The following is a 15,464-nucleotide window of genomic DNA, read 5'->3' on the forward strand; positions in this document are numbered from 1 at the left end:
TTTGCTAAATTAAATTTTGTTGTGAAAGAAATTGTTTTATTTTACATAATCAATATTGTCTATTTTATCTTATATCATCTTTGTTATCACTTGTTTTGTCAAGAACTCTACCCCTATCTGAAAAGTAATGTCTTCCTTGCTGGTCTAATTTGCTTATAATGACCTCATATCTAAATCAAGATCCATTTGGAGGTTTATGGTGTGAGTTGTTGATCTAAACTTAATTTCTTTCAAACTGCTGCCCAGTTTTCCCAGAAGTTTTTGTCAAATAATTAGTCTTTCTTCAAGTAGGGTATTTAGATTTCTAGAACATTATGCTACTTGTTTGTTTGCTTCTGTATGTTGTGTGCCCTCTGTATGTGTGTGTCTTTTTCTCACCTTATCTCTCCTCTCACTTTCTCTGTCTCTTTCTCCTTATTTCTCTGTCTCTGTCTCTCCCCTCTTCCCACCCTTTTTTCTTCCTTCCACTTTTTTCTTTTCTGTCTCTTTTTTCCTCTGGCCCTTTCTTTCTCTGACTTGCTCTGGCTCTTTTTTCTGCTTATCTTTCTCTGTCTGTCTCTCTGTGTGTCTCTGTCTCTCTCTTCCAATACCAAATCACTTTGAGCACTTTGAGAGTTGGTACTGATAGACTCCCTTCCTTCCCACTTTTTTTTATCATTAATCTTGAAATTAATTAATTAATTATATTAAATTCTTTCCTCCATTAAAAATATGTTGCTATTTTTACTAACTCTGGAAAACATTATTTTGGAAGCTAGATTGATACAGCATGAAGAAAAATGAATTAATTTAGGTACTATTATCACTTTTATTATATTAGCTTGACCTATCCATGAGCAATTAATGCTTCTTTGGTTAAGTTTGCTTTTGTTTGAACAAAGAGTGTTTTATATTCATATTATCATATGTTAGATATTAATATTATCTATGAATGAATTTTGGTAAAAACAAATATTTTGTAGATTCTGTAGTTATTTTGAAAAAAATTTCTTCTTCTAGCTCTTCTTGATGAGTTTTGTTAGAAATATATGATAATTTTATGGTTTGGGTGGATTTGCTTTCTATCTTCCAATTTTGTAGAAGTGATTATTTCAATTGATTTTAGTTGACTATATTTGTGACGACTGTGTATTTTAAAATCAGCCAGTCAGGAATTCAGGTTAAGGGAAAATCTTCGATCTTTATTCTTTGTGGAGGTGAAGAGGGATGGCGATAGCAATGTGAGCAGCTGTGACAGGAACCTGGCCAGCAGTGTCTCTCCCCGCCTTTCTTCCTCCCCTCTCTGCTCCCACCCACCAAAATTGTCATTTCCTATACAACACATCAGGACTTGCACAAAGAGTGGACAGGGGCCATTCTTTCCCCAAGCATATATATTAATAGAGTATGGTCCAATTACTATTTAGCCTCACGTGCTTGGGACCTCAGTGCATCAACTTGAGCTTCAACCCATTACATATATTCTCAAATACACCATCATAACATGTATAAAATGATAATTTTTTCCTCTTCTTTGCTTATACTTATTCCCTCACTTTGTTTTTTATTTATATTTGCTATAAATAGGATCTCTGCTACTGTGTTAAATAGCAGCAGTCATATTAGGTATTTTTTCTTTATTTTTGTTCATATTGGAAAAGCCTCTAACTTTTCTGCATTATATAATGTTTTAACTTGGATTTAGAAGAAAATTATTTATTGCATTAAGGAAGACAATACTGTATTTGTTTATATAAAGAAATCAGGAAGCTGCCTTTTTATTATCGCAAACACTTTATATAATATTGGAATTAATCACTCTTTTAATGTTTGATGGAATTCAATTGTAAATTCATCTAGCCCTGGAGCTTGTTTGTTTTCTTTAGTTTATTTATGGTTTGGTTGATTTTCCTTTTCTGATATTGGATAGTTTAGATAATTTATATCTTCTGTTGTGAATCTGAACATTTCATGTTTTTGCAATTATTAATCTATTTCCTCTAAATAATTTATTTTTTTAGCACATAAGTGGTCTTCAAATATTGAAGATACCCCTAACCCTGTAGCCTCTTTTTCTATTTGGCTGATTCTTCTCAGAGCCTACATTTTAAGCATAAAAACCAAGCTAATCATGTACCTCATTCCTGTCCAGGCTGTATTCCTGACTCTCCTAAACTTTGTCTACTATGCCTCATCCCCCAGTTTCTTCATCTCTCTTTCCCCCCCACCCTTCTGCTTTTCTTATTCTTTTTTATATGCATCCCTGCCTCCCTTCCCCCTTAGAATATGTTTAGATGGAGACTTTCTTTCTGCCTTTTTTTTCCCCAGTGCTTGCCATACAGAAAGCAATAAATAAAAGCTATTTATTATTGTTGTAGCAAAGAACAGGAAATAATTTTTTTTTCCCATTCTTGCCCATTGATTGGAAGATGGTTCAGCAAATCATGGTACATGAATTCCATAATAATTTTGTTCTTTGGTTATTTCAATCATGTCTGACTTGTCTGATCTCATTTGGAGTTCTCTTGTCAAAAATGCTGGAATTATTTGCCATTCTTCAGTTTATTTTACAGATGAGGAAAATGAGACAAATGATTAAATGACTTGTTCAGGGTCATAATAATAGTCTGAGACCAGATCTGAATTCAAGAGGATTAGTCTGACTTTAGGCCTATCACACTATCCACTGATCTTTTATTATTCTTTGTTATTCAGCAATAATAGCTACTTTGCAAACCCTAAACTGGGATAAAAATGCTAATTGTTAATATTATATATTTAAAGTTACAAAACATTTTATATATATTAACTAATTTGACCCTTTAATAACCCTGCAAAGTAGATGCTATTATTGTTCCTATTATGAAAAAACTGAAGCTAAGAAATATTTTAAATGAAACTAATCTTATATTTTTCTTTTTTTGATTTAATATTTTAATTTTCTCTAATCAGACAAAAATTTTAACATTCATTTTTTTTTAGATTTTGAGTTTCAGATTCTTTTCCTCCCTCTGCCCTCATCCCATCATTGAGAAAAGTCAAGAAATTGTAAGGGATTTGTCCAGAGTTCTATATATAAGTAAATTTGTGATGGAAGATTTGAATTCAGATCAACTATTGTTTAAGTCCATCAATCTATCCATTATTTTACCTAGTAACCTCTAGAAAAATATTACTATGCCATAATAAACATTAATATGAAGAATTCAGAGAAGAAAAAATATATTTTTAGGAACAAATGTAGAATGGATTAACCAGAATTGAGAAGGGGGCAGTATGACTCCAACAAAAACAAAACTGAACTCTGTAATTGTAATTATCAAGCTCTGAAAGACAAGAAAAATAATAATTTCCCTTTTTCCATTAGAGATGGTGAATAATATGAGTGTAGAATATTCATAAACTTTCAACCTTAGTGACTAGTTTTGTTAAAAATATTTTCTTTTATTTTCTTCCCTTTTTATTGTTTTAAGAGATGACTCTATGGGTAGAGAAAGACTTATTCAGAAATGAGTATGATATGAAAACAGAAGTTATCAATAAAACATTATTATTATTATTATCAGCCAGATTTTTTTCACTTTTTATACAGGTAGCTATCTAGATAGCGTGATGAATAGTGTTTGGTCTGGAGTCGGAAAAATCTGGTCTTCGACTCTTACTAGCTTTGTGACCCTGGGAAAATCACTTCATCTTTCCCCTTACCTTCCCCAACTGTAAAATGAGGATAATAACAACACCTATCTTGCAAGATTGTTGTAAGGATCAATTGAGACTATTTGTAGCATGCCTGACACATATAAAATATATGTATAAATATAATATATATATTATATATTATATTATATATATAGATTATATATAGATAGATATATAGATAGATATAGATATATAAAAGCTTATTCCCTCCCTCCTACTGCTCACTTCTGGAAGTAGAAATCCAGTCAGTCAACAAGATTTTATTAAACATTTACTATGTACTAGTTACAGCACTAAGTACTGGGAATTTTTTTTTAAGTGGAAGACACCTTATAAATAACTACATGTGTAAATAATATCTATAATGCAAATGGAAGTTTATCTCAGAGAAGAAACCAGGATATTGGGAAAGGTCACCCTAAAGAAGATGGTATTTGAGCTCAAATTTAAAGGTTGTTAGAGAAACTGAGAGGTATAGGTGATAAGGGAAAACATTCTAGGCACTGAAACATGAAAAGCAGAGGTTTATTGCTGCATCATTTTTTTAAGTGGACAGAAAAAAATAGAGATAAGGCCAGAAAAATCACAAATAAGATAGATTTGAAATGTTTAGATAAAATTTATTATTTAAAAATTTTGTATTTTATTTAAAAAGAAAAACAAGATGTAAATTATAGATATCTGCATTTCTTTTTCTGATCTACTGTGTATAGGTAGATGCCTAATTATTTGGTGTTTGCTAAATTCAGAATGAGAATAATCTCTTCTTCCTCAATTTATATTATATTTACTTATCCATTTATATGGATTCCATAAAGCCATTACCCTCCTCACTTTACAAATAAGGCAACTAAATACCAGAGAAGTAAAATTATTTTTCCTGAAGTCTTAAAGGATTCAGGGTTCAAATTCAGATTCTGTGAATACAAGTTCCTCATTCATTTATCATGAAATTACAGGATATAAGAATTAGAAAGAGCCTCTAATTCTAGTCATATCAGAACAACAATCTGCACTACAATATGCCTGACATATCTAGCCTCTACTTAAAGGTTTCCAGTGAAGGAGGCTACATATACACATGTATATATGTCTGTATATATTGACACATGTATATATACATGCTAGTTTTCATACATACATACAACATACACATACATATTAATATATACCATCAATCAATCAACAGGCAGTTATTAAGTATGTATTGCATGTCAAATACTATGCACTCAGGATACAAAGATAAAATGAAATAGTCCTTGCCCTCAAAGAATTCATATTACATCAGGAGAAACAACATACTTTAATGCACATGTGTGTATATATATATATATATATGTATTTATGTATGGGCATGTGTATATATCACTAAATAAAATCAATAAATCAACAGACATTTGATAAGTGTCTACTATATATCAGATATTATGCAAAATAAATTGAAAACAAATGCAATCTGAAAGAGAAGGTGTTAAGAACAAGGAGTAAGGGGTCAGTAAATGCCTTGTATGGGAGATGTCATTTGAACTGAATTTTAAAGGATACTAAAGATTCTAAGAGGCAGAAGTTTGAAGAAGGTATATTCTAGGTATAAAGTCATTCAGTGCAAAAATGTAGAAAGGAAAGTTGAGTATCCTGCATTCATAGTAAGTACTTAATAAATGCTTATTAATTGATTGAAACGGTGAATAGTTTTGGCTGGAAAATCTGAAAAAGTAGGTTTAGTCCAATTGTGTGAGGGGATTAATCTTTGATATGTGGATATATACATGTATGTGTGCATATGTGTGTATGACTTGACTTTCATGTCTATTGATTGAGCAAGAATGTACATACATGCATGAAACTCTTTTATAGAAAGCTAAAAAATGAATGGATTTATATAATTGACGTTTCACTACACTTAACTTTAATGGATTTTTATAAACAAAAACCAATAGCAGTGCTTTATAAGGTAATTACCCAAGTAAAACCAAGATTGAGTATAAGCAATCTGGCCTAGACCACAGAACAACTTCAAATACCTGAGTCTAAACCACATACCCTTTGGGAAGTAAATCCTTGTCACTTATCCACCTGGAGGATGGAGACCTTGCAAGGATGAAGAATGACTTCATCTTTTGATAATAACCAGTGCCATCTACTGGCAATAACAAATAACAAAACTATCCACTATTGAGATGGGAGCATCTTCTTTTGAGTGTAAAAATGAGATTAAAATGGAGAGAGAGATCCTTCCTTTGTATTCTCAAAACAGCTGTTTCTCATACATATCATGTATACGAACATGTAATTTTCAAAGTTAATTTAAGTGGATTTGCAAATGCTTTCTCACAACTAACAATACTGTTGAAAACTGAGTAATATGAGATTGATGCATAATACATTGTTATGTATAAGTCTTATCTCCCCAAAACAAGACAGAAGAGACCTTTATATATATTTAAAAACCAAAGCATGTTAGTAATTATACACATAATAGGTATTCAATAAATATTTGTTGAATAAAATTGACTGATATTTATTCAGAAATGCTTTCCTCTAGATCCATGGTACAGTGCGAAAGAATGCTAGATTTGATGCGAGTTGACCATGGTTAAAATCTTATTTCTGATACTTTTTAGCTCTGTGATTTTATACATCTTTGTGAGGTCACTGTTTCTCAGAGAGAAGCAAATAAGGGGTTTGTATTAAGTGGACTTTATTCATTCTAAGTCTATGATCACAGGAGCCTTATGGGTGCATCTTTTTAATTCAGTGAGATCCTTTAGGTGCTTTATTAGCTTGGATAGAATTCAAAGGGCATTTATTCAAGAAACGTGTATTAAGTGTCTGGTTGGCAAGTCATTTCACCCTGTTTGCCTCAGTTTTTTCATCTGTAAAATGAGCTAGAGAAGGAAATGGCAAATCATCCAGTATTTTTTTCAAGAAAACCTCAAATGAGATCACAAAGCATCAAACATGAGTGAAATACCCAAACAATAACATTCAAAGCATTGTCTTAGGTAATGGGGCTACAAAGACAAAAATTAAATAATACCTGATCAAAAGCTTTTTTGTTTAGTTCTTTCCATCCTGTCTGACTCTGTATGACTCTATTTGAGGTTTTTCTTGGCAAATGCAATAGAATAGTTTACTATTTCTTTCTTCAACTCTTTACAGATGAAGAAACTGAGGCAAACAGGGCTAAATGATTTACCTAAGGTCACATAGCTAGTAAGTATCTTAGGCCAGATTTAAACTCAGAAGATGAGTCTTCCTGACTCCAAGGCCAGTTCTCTATCCACTGTGTCACCTAGCTCCCCCCAAAATTTTTACATCCTACTAGAAAGGAATAGCATGTGCACAGATAATGAAAATATACACATGTATATATATACATATATATATATATACACATATGTATACACAAGTCCTAGTCTCATATTAATCAATCAATAAATAAAAAATTATTCAGCACCTGCTATGTGCCAAGCACTGTCCTAAGCATTAAGGATACAAAAGGCAAAATACCCAGTCCCTGCCCTCAAAGAACCCATAAGTAGATTTTAATAAAGAAAGGTACCATGTGGAAGAAGGATTCAATTGCTCTGCTTGGGTCCCCAGAGGATGAAAGCAGGGGCACTAGAGCAAAGATTTAAAGAAGCTTTTTCAGGCTTGATGTCAGGAAAAGCTTCCTCATAATCAGAACTGTCCAAAAGTGGAATTGCTTCTATAGATGAAGATTTCCTTCATCTTGGAGTTTAAGTCACAAGGGGCATAAAGGATGTTCACTTAGTTGTTTAAGAAGCAGCTGCTATTTCTACCTGGAGACAGAATGGGGTCACCTCTTTACAAGAAATGAAACTCCTTATTACCATTCCATAGTACTATGATGTTGATAGGGAGTGGATATCTGATAGAAATACACAACAAATGGCCATTTTCCTTGTGAAAGGGTGGTTGAAATTTCAGACTTTCACCTAAGTGGCAAGTCAAAGTCCTTGAGGAATGGTGGTATTTAGTGTCTCATTATTTTAAAACATTATAGCTATATTCAGTAAGCATTCTATAATGTGAGCATATATTCCTTTGAGTGATATGTGATCACTCAAAAGAGTTTGACTTAATTATCCTCACAGGGGGAAAAAGTGGGTGGAATATTCCTATTAGTTAGATTATGATATGCAATTTGAAGGATAATCTATAGAACTAGAGCATCTATCTAACGACTTTGGATAGACACAGTGGTTCTACAATGATCTCAACCCAGATTGAAGGGGAGGAGGAGGAGGATAAGCTAGTAAATTGTACCATTTCTTTAAGTCTTGATTCTGTCACTTATCAGAAATGTGATCTTAGGTAAGTCACTCAGGTTTCATGTACCTCAACACCAATACTAATATTCTATACTAATACTTTCCCTACCTAAGTATTTGTTTCTGAACTATAAGAATCATAGAATGTATTATCTAAAGTGCTACAAGATACTCATAATGGAAGCTCAGAATTGTGCAGTAAAATGCATACAATTCCAACATACCCACCTCTCTTTGTCTCCTCACATCATTTTAAATTGTCTATAAAATGAATGTATAAGCATTAATTACTTATTATATACAAGTAACTGTGCCAATTATTGAGGATAGAAATAGAAAAATCAAAGACATCCCTGTCTCTCGAGGGGAGAGAATTAAATGGGGGAGATATAACACACAGTATAGAAGAAGAATTGGCAGCAGGGCAGATGGAAATGTCTTATGGCACAACAGCAAAGCAGATGGTAATGCATCTTCTTTAATATCATTTCCACTGATAAAGTCACGCTGTTTCTTATTTGAACAATTTGACAGCATCAAGAACTTTGATGGAATTAATTTTCTTTGCTTCTGGAAGAAGGAAAATAGTGTATGTATATGCTGAGTCTTTCTATCCCTTCCTCACTATTTGTTGAAAAGAAGGGAAATATATATTTAGTTGAGTGCTTATGTAGGAATGTGAGTGGAATGAACTTGCAATGAAATCAGAAGATTTCCTGTTCAACTAAGAATAAACTTGGAATTGTAGAAAAGACCAAGGAAACTATAATCGAGAGATCCCAGAGAAATGAATCCCAAATCAGGGGTTGAGAAAATGTGCTTTGAAACAAAGATGTTTCACATCTGGGGCAATGAGAAAGCTAGACATTGTGGTTTCTTCACTGCAAAGTCATGATTGACCTATTTCAACACTATTCCATGACTTTGATGATCACTACTATTGACCATCCTCTTCTTTCAATTCTTCCTCCAATCTTGATTTCTATAACATTGTTCTCCATTTGTTCTTTCCTGTCTGTCTGACTCTCCTTTTATCCCTTTCACTTTTTCCTCTTTTCTCCTTTTCTAGGAAGGAATATCCCTCAAAGCTATCTCTCACTTATCTCTTCGATACTCTCTCTTTTATTGATCTCAATTATTTCCAGTATTATTGCTATATAGATGACTCTACACCTCTAACTGTTAAATTCAGTCCAACATTTTTCACTACCTGCTATATATCGCCACATAGCATCCTATAAGCAAATAGTCTCAATATGCTTAAAACTCTACTCTTCCACTGAAACCTTACCAAGGATCATACACCACCAATCTTCCAATAACTTATACTTAAAACTTTGAGGTCATTCCTTACTCTTTACTTCTCACCATCTTCATATCTAATCAGTTCTATCAGTTCTATTTTAAAAATATCTTCCACATCCATTAAGAGTTTTACATGAGCCCAACCCTTGGCTGCATTAATTTTATCTGGATGACTTTTCTGGGGGATGGAGGAGTTACAACCTCTTTGAGCTTCAATTTCCTCATTTATAAAAATGAAGAAATTAGATAAGAAGACCTTTAAAACTGTGGTACAGCAACCAGAATAGCTACTGCCATCTTAGTCTGCATTAATAAAGGTACTATATCTTGACTTACCATCACAGTGCATACAGAATTATCTTATTTTTTTTTTGCCATGATAATTATGGTTTTTCATTTCTATCATCTGTTCCTTTTTCTTTGTCTCCATGTACTACATAAAAGTACAATTTTAAGGGCTCATTTTCAAGGAAATAGAGAATAATATTATTAACATTTTATGAGGATTTTAAGATTTGTAAATCATTTTACACATATAGTTTGATTTAATTCCTTCAGCAATTCTGGGAGGTAGATGCTATTATCACTCCCATTATATAGGTAAGACAGCTGAGACTAAGAGAGATTAAGTGATACTTGCCCAGGTAAGTAAGTATCTGAGACAGGTTTCAAAATCAGGTCTTCCTGATTCCATCTCATGAATAGCTTCTAACAATAATAAAATATATAAATAAGCCACAAGGTAATATAATTAGAAGTATGAATGGAAGAATCTCCCCATTCCCAAATTCTGTAGTGCCTAAGTGATCTGATCACATGAACGTTATTAGCCTTCAAGAGTTATATAAAGTCACCCATTTTTACTACTATTCATATTAATTAAAATTAATAATATGGTAGAATGTTTGATGGCAGTGACAAAAAAAAAGGAAATGATGAATGATCATCCAGCATACTGAGTGCAAAGCAAGTAGTCTAACTAATTTAGGAATTAAGAAAGTCGAGGAGTTCTTCACCTTCAGCCAAGAATTATAGATCAAGAGAGGTTTAAGAAGTAAAAAAAAATTGTAGGGCCAAATGACAAAGTCACTTAGATCAGCTGGGAGAAGGAGCTGGAATCCTCAGGAGTTTGACCAAGATCATTGAAGATTAAAACACCAAGTCAAATTTTTTTAAGCCATAATAAGAAGTACAAGGTGTAGGGCAGAAATACTGAGTGAGTCATTCATATCTGAATAATAGAAAAGGTTATTAAGGATGAGATAGATTTCAAGATTTTATAACACAAGGGAGGATTGTGTGGATTATAAGTGTCCAGCCTACAATAAAAGGGGCTGAAATAGAGCTCTGAGCTAATGGCATTTTATTAAAGGTTCCATGGTCCCCTCTAATGAAATGAAGATTTTCTTCATGATCTGAGATGCCCACTTTTAAAAATGATTTCTTTTGATAAGGTTTGATGCCTTAATATGTGAATATAGTGAAATATAGAATCTCATAGGTTAACAGACTTTGTTCTTCAGGGTCAAGAATGATATATCAGTTTGGGTGAAGCACTGATCATCTCCACTGATGAGGTGATCATAAGATGGTCACTTGTTCATACTGGACAAGATAGAGGTCCAGAGATACAAAAACAAGTTAGAGGTCTTTCTGTGTAATTGAGTCTTCCCCACCATACTGGGCTTGGTCACCGTGACAAGAAAAAGCAAGGATGGAGGACTTCTAGTTAGTTTCTTATGATTAAGCAAGTGAACTTAAAAATCTGCACTTCATAGCTTTGTGGCTTAACATATAAATTTATAATATATGCATATAAATATATATGCATATATATAGTATTCTTACAAAATCATATGAAGCTGATTAATATTGTTTGGAATAAAGTAGAGGTCCAAATAAATTATTTCTCACATTTTACCTTTGATCCACAGAAAGATTCCAGTCTTTCTTTGATTCTTTACAGTCTAAATACATGGAAGGTAATTCTCCATGGGTGATGCAAAATCAGAAAGGGGTCTTCCCCTTTCTTACTTAGGCACAAGTGACATTAAAGAAGAGGGGAATGGATACAACTTATACTGATCATATTCAATTTGATTAAACATTGAATCATAATACACAAATTATACAATAAATGTCTAAAGTGACTCTCTCATTGACCAAGAACCACGAGGGACATGCCCTATGTAAGGGCAGCCTAGTAAAACATGCCCTATAAGATACATAAATTGAGGGATAATATGTCATTTGTTAAAATCTAAATAATTGTTACTTTTTTTCATTTATTAGTCTCAAAATTACATCTATTCATAATCATCATTCTCTTCCTTTGTCTTCAGAAAAAGCCAAACAGAGAGCATCAGGCCATTTCTAGAATACAGTGGAATGAGAATGAGACCGCACTCCTCAGCAGAGTCCATGTAGGGAAGTGGGTCGTGTCTGGGGACAATTTCCTTGGTGAAAGATAAAATATCAGAGGGAGCTCAGGCTTAGAACTAGGGAATAAAGTTAGTTCGATATTGGTCAAAGACTTGTTTGGGCATAATTTTTCTTTCTAATGTTCAGAGAGATGTGAGCTAGCAGATAGCTGCCAGTGGATGTGACTTGAAACACAAACTGATAGGGGCAGTTAGGTAGCACAGTGGATAGAGCACCAGCCCTGAAGTTAGGAGGACCTGAGTTCAAATCTGACCTCAGACACTTAACACTTTCTAACTGTGTGATCCTGGGCAAGTCACTTAATTCCAATTGCCTCAGCAAAAAAAAAAAAAAAATTGATTAAGTTTATAAGAATAAGAGTAATTTCTTAATAGATAAATGGTCAAATGATACAAACAGGCAGTTTTCAAAGGGAAAAATCCAAATCATCAACAACCATATTAAAAAAAAAAAAAGAAACACAAACTGATTAAAAGCTACACAAGTTGGACAAGTAGTTGTTTTGCAAGTTGTCCCTGAATGGTCACTATAGTGGTATCTGAAGAAATCCACCCTTGCTTAATTGAATCAGTTATTCCTTGCATGCCATACAAGAATTAAAAAGTATTCCCGAGGAGCAATGGTTTACCTTCCTCAGTCACTCAGACTCAGGAGACCAGTTAAACCTTGTACTGCTATTCTACTTCTTCACCACAAGTTCATACACAGTGACTAATTCAAAATAAAATCATTAAGATACAATTACATGAGTTTCCAAATGACAGCTATTTATTATTTAAAAGTTTCTTCTCTCTGTTTTGAATGGGAGAGAACCCAGTTTTTCAAATGGCGCTGCTACAGAGTTTCCCAATACTCTATCAACAGGGCTCATCCCAAGGAACTTCACAGATAAAAATATACTAAGAAGATTTTATCAATTTTTTCTCCCAACAGTAAGCAATTTACTTCATTATTATTTTATAGATTTTTTAAAAATATATCTTAATAATCACGTAACAGAAATATTTGCAATGGAACAGTATTCAGATTAAAAAGAGGAATATACTAATTTTAACAGCTTCCCTTAGGCTTTTTGTATTTAAAACATCACCAATCAGGTGAAAGTAATTTAGTTAAATACTTTCAAATTTATCACTTCAAAGAAAATTATTTATCTTATTAATCTTGGTATTTTTGTGCTAGTAGTTTACATAGTACCTACTGCATGCCAGACATTACTTGTTTCTTGAAAGTTTCTTAAGCCTGTCTCTAGTAATGCTATAAAATATTTAGTTTATAATTTCTCAAGTTTGTTAACATTCCATACCAAATAGAAAAAGACCTATCTTGGGACAGCATCTTGTTCAATTATATTCTTACAAGATCTAATTCTTTACACAAGCCAGGTACTGTGTTAAACACTTCATAACTATGTGTTGCTCCCATCAGCCCTGGGAGCTAGGTGTAAATATTTATTATTTCTTTGAATATACAAAGATTGATTAAATTCATGAATTTATTACCATTTCAACCCTACCAATTTTGATTTGTAATGACAAGAATCAATAACTAAGTTTAATTTTATATAAGGCTCTATTATTTTTATTTGGCTTAGTTTAAAAAAATTCATGGTGACATTTCCAATTTCTCATTACTGTTTTTTTATTCTTTTAAATTACCCAAAGAACAAAATCAATTCCTTTAAATTTTCTAAATTACTAATACTTTAGTATAACTATTGAAATCAGAGCAAGGAAACATTTCTTTCCTTATCAGTCAGTTAATTAATATGTATTCTATGAAACTTATTTTGTAGCCTTATATTAACTGGGAAAAGGAGACAGGGTTTCACTTTTTAAAAATACCTAAATCTTTTATATTTCAATGAGTAAGACCCTCACTGATATCTCCTTTTCAAAACTTCAAAGCCATTTACTTTCAAATCCTCAGTGCAAGCACACTCCAAATTTCTTGATCCTTTTATTTATCCTTAACTTTTCTTATTTCCTTACTCAATACTACTCTTTTTTTTTCTTCTACTTAATTCCTTTAGTAAGCCCTCTTTGTGGTTCTTGAATGGTTATAAATGCACAATTCCTACCAATTTCTTTAAGGATTTTTGGGCAATTACAATGAACCTCAAAAACAAATCATTCAGTACAATAAGTTCATCATTTTACGGTGTCACAGTGTTAGCAAGCAGGATGATTTTAGAGGAGAAATCTCCTTCTCAAAGTTAACCTCTTTTAAGCCAGAAAAGCATCTATCCAGTTATTTTGGCAATGATCAACGGGATTGGCCAAAAACACAACTATGGCACATTAATGTCACGGATATTCATACCCAAAAGAGTTCTCTGATATTCTTCTCACAAAAGTAAATTACTATTATTAATCTCTGCTATATTATTCACTCTTGATGAAATACAACAGTTGTCTCAAATGCAATTTTATTTTGGAGCTTGTTGAGTATGAATGATTTTGATTCCTAATTGCCTCTTCATTTTACAAAGTTTTGATATTTTCCAAAACTGTAGTTTCTCTATTAGGAATTTTATGTTTGTCTCTCATCAAAAGAGGAGCTAATTTCATAATGATTATACATTTATGGAAATCCTTATTTCACTAATTTAAAATTTAAAGCTTCATTGCTGTAAACAATTTTGCCTACATATATAGTATATGTAGTATAATCATAGGAAGAAAACTGAGAATAATGAAGGATTTAGCAATATCAATAATTCATTTGTTCTAAGTTGACTTTTGGGAGATGATTCAATAAAATTCTGTAAATTTCTAAGTAATCAAAAGTTCCATGCTTTGATCAAAACAATCCCCTAAACTCTTTTTATTCTCAAATCAAAATTTACTCAGTTTAATAGCTCTTTCTGTAGTCATCCCCAAATAGGAAATCCACCCTTGTCCCAAAGGAGATATTATAGGATGCATTTATCTTCTTATGCCTCACCCCATCTCTCTTGGAGGTATCCCCAACAAAGAACTTCTCCGGAGGGAATTGAACTAGATTCCCAAAGTACCCACATTTTGATTATTCCAAGTGAGAAGTTGCACATTGAAAGTGCTAGAGATTATAAATTGAGGAAGGCAATCTTTTATCCAACCAAGTTCCATCTATATGAAAGTTCTTTTCTTACAGTTAATACTAATATTCAGAGATTTGTTTAGGCAAATTCTCCAATATGTCTAATTTTTAATTTCTGGGCTTAACTTCTAAGATTCCTAGACTAGTCAACTGGGTCATAAAGGTTCTTTATAAGTGAATATTCACCAAAATTTATACCAACTTTTTTTTTAAACTTTCAAAAAATTTAGCTCTGATTGTCAGTAACTGACTTAAACCTAAGAATATAAATAATTACCTTACTAAATGAAAGAGAGCCTTCTTTTTTCCTCAGCTGATGATGAATCTTTCTCCTAAGACTATTGAGTCTAGCCCAATCCGAATTATTGTTCCCTCAAGGTTGTGTCAGAGCACTAAGTGGAGAATCACTCCCCCAAATCCTATCAATTCAGGTTGTTCAAAAGGTCCTCTGGATGGGTTTCTTACCCTTCTATGAATCATGAAAGTCCTCTTCAATCAGTTTGAGAGATTACTCTACTAATGACACAAAATTTGTAGAAATTATAGGGGAAAAAAACAAAAAAAAAAACATTTTTAACCCTATAAACAAGAAATTTTAAAATTATTTAAGTGGATAGCTGGCTGAAAATGAGGAACTAGTTATTCCACTACTGAATCTCC

The sequence above is a fragment of the Sarcophilus harrisii genome, chromosome 2, assembly GCF_902635505.1.
Source record: "Sarcophilus harrisii chromosome 2, mSarHar1.11, whole genome shotgun sequence".
NCBI lineage: Eukaryota > Metazoa > Chordata > Mammalia > Dasyuromorphia > Dasyuridae > Sarcophilus > Sarcophilus harrisii.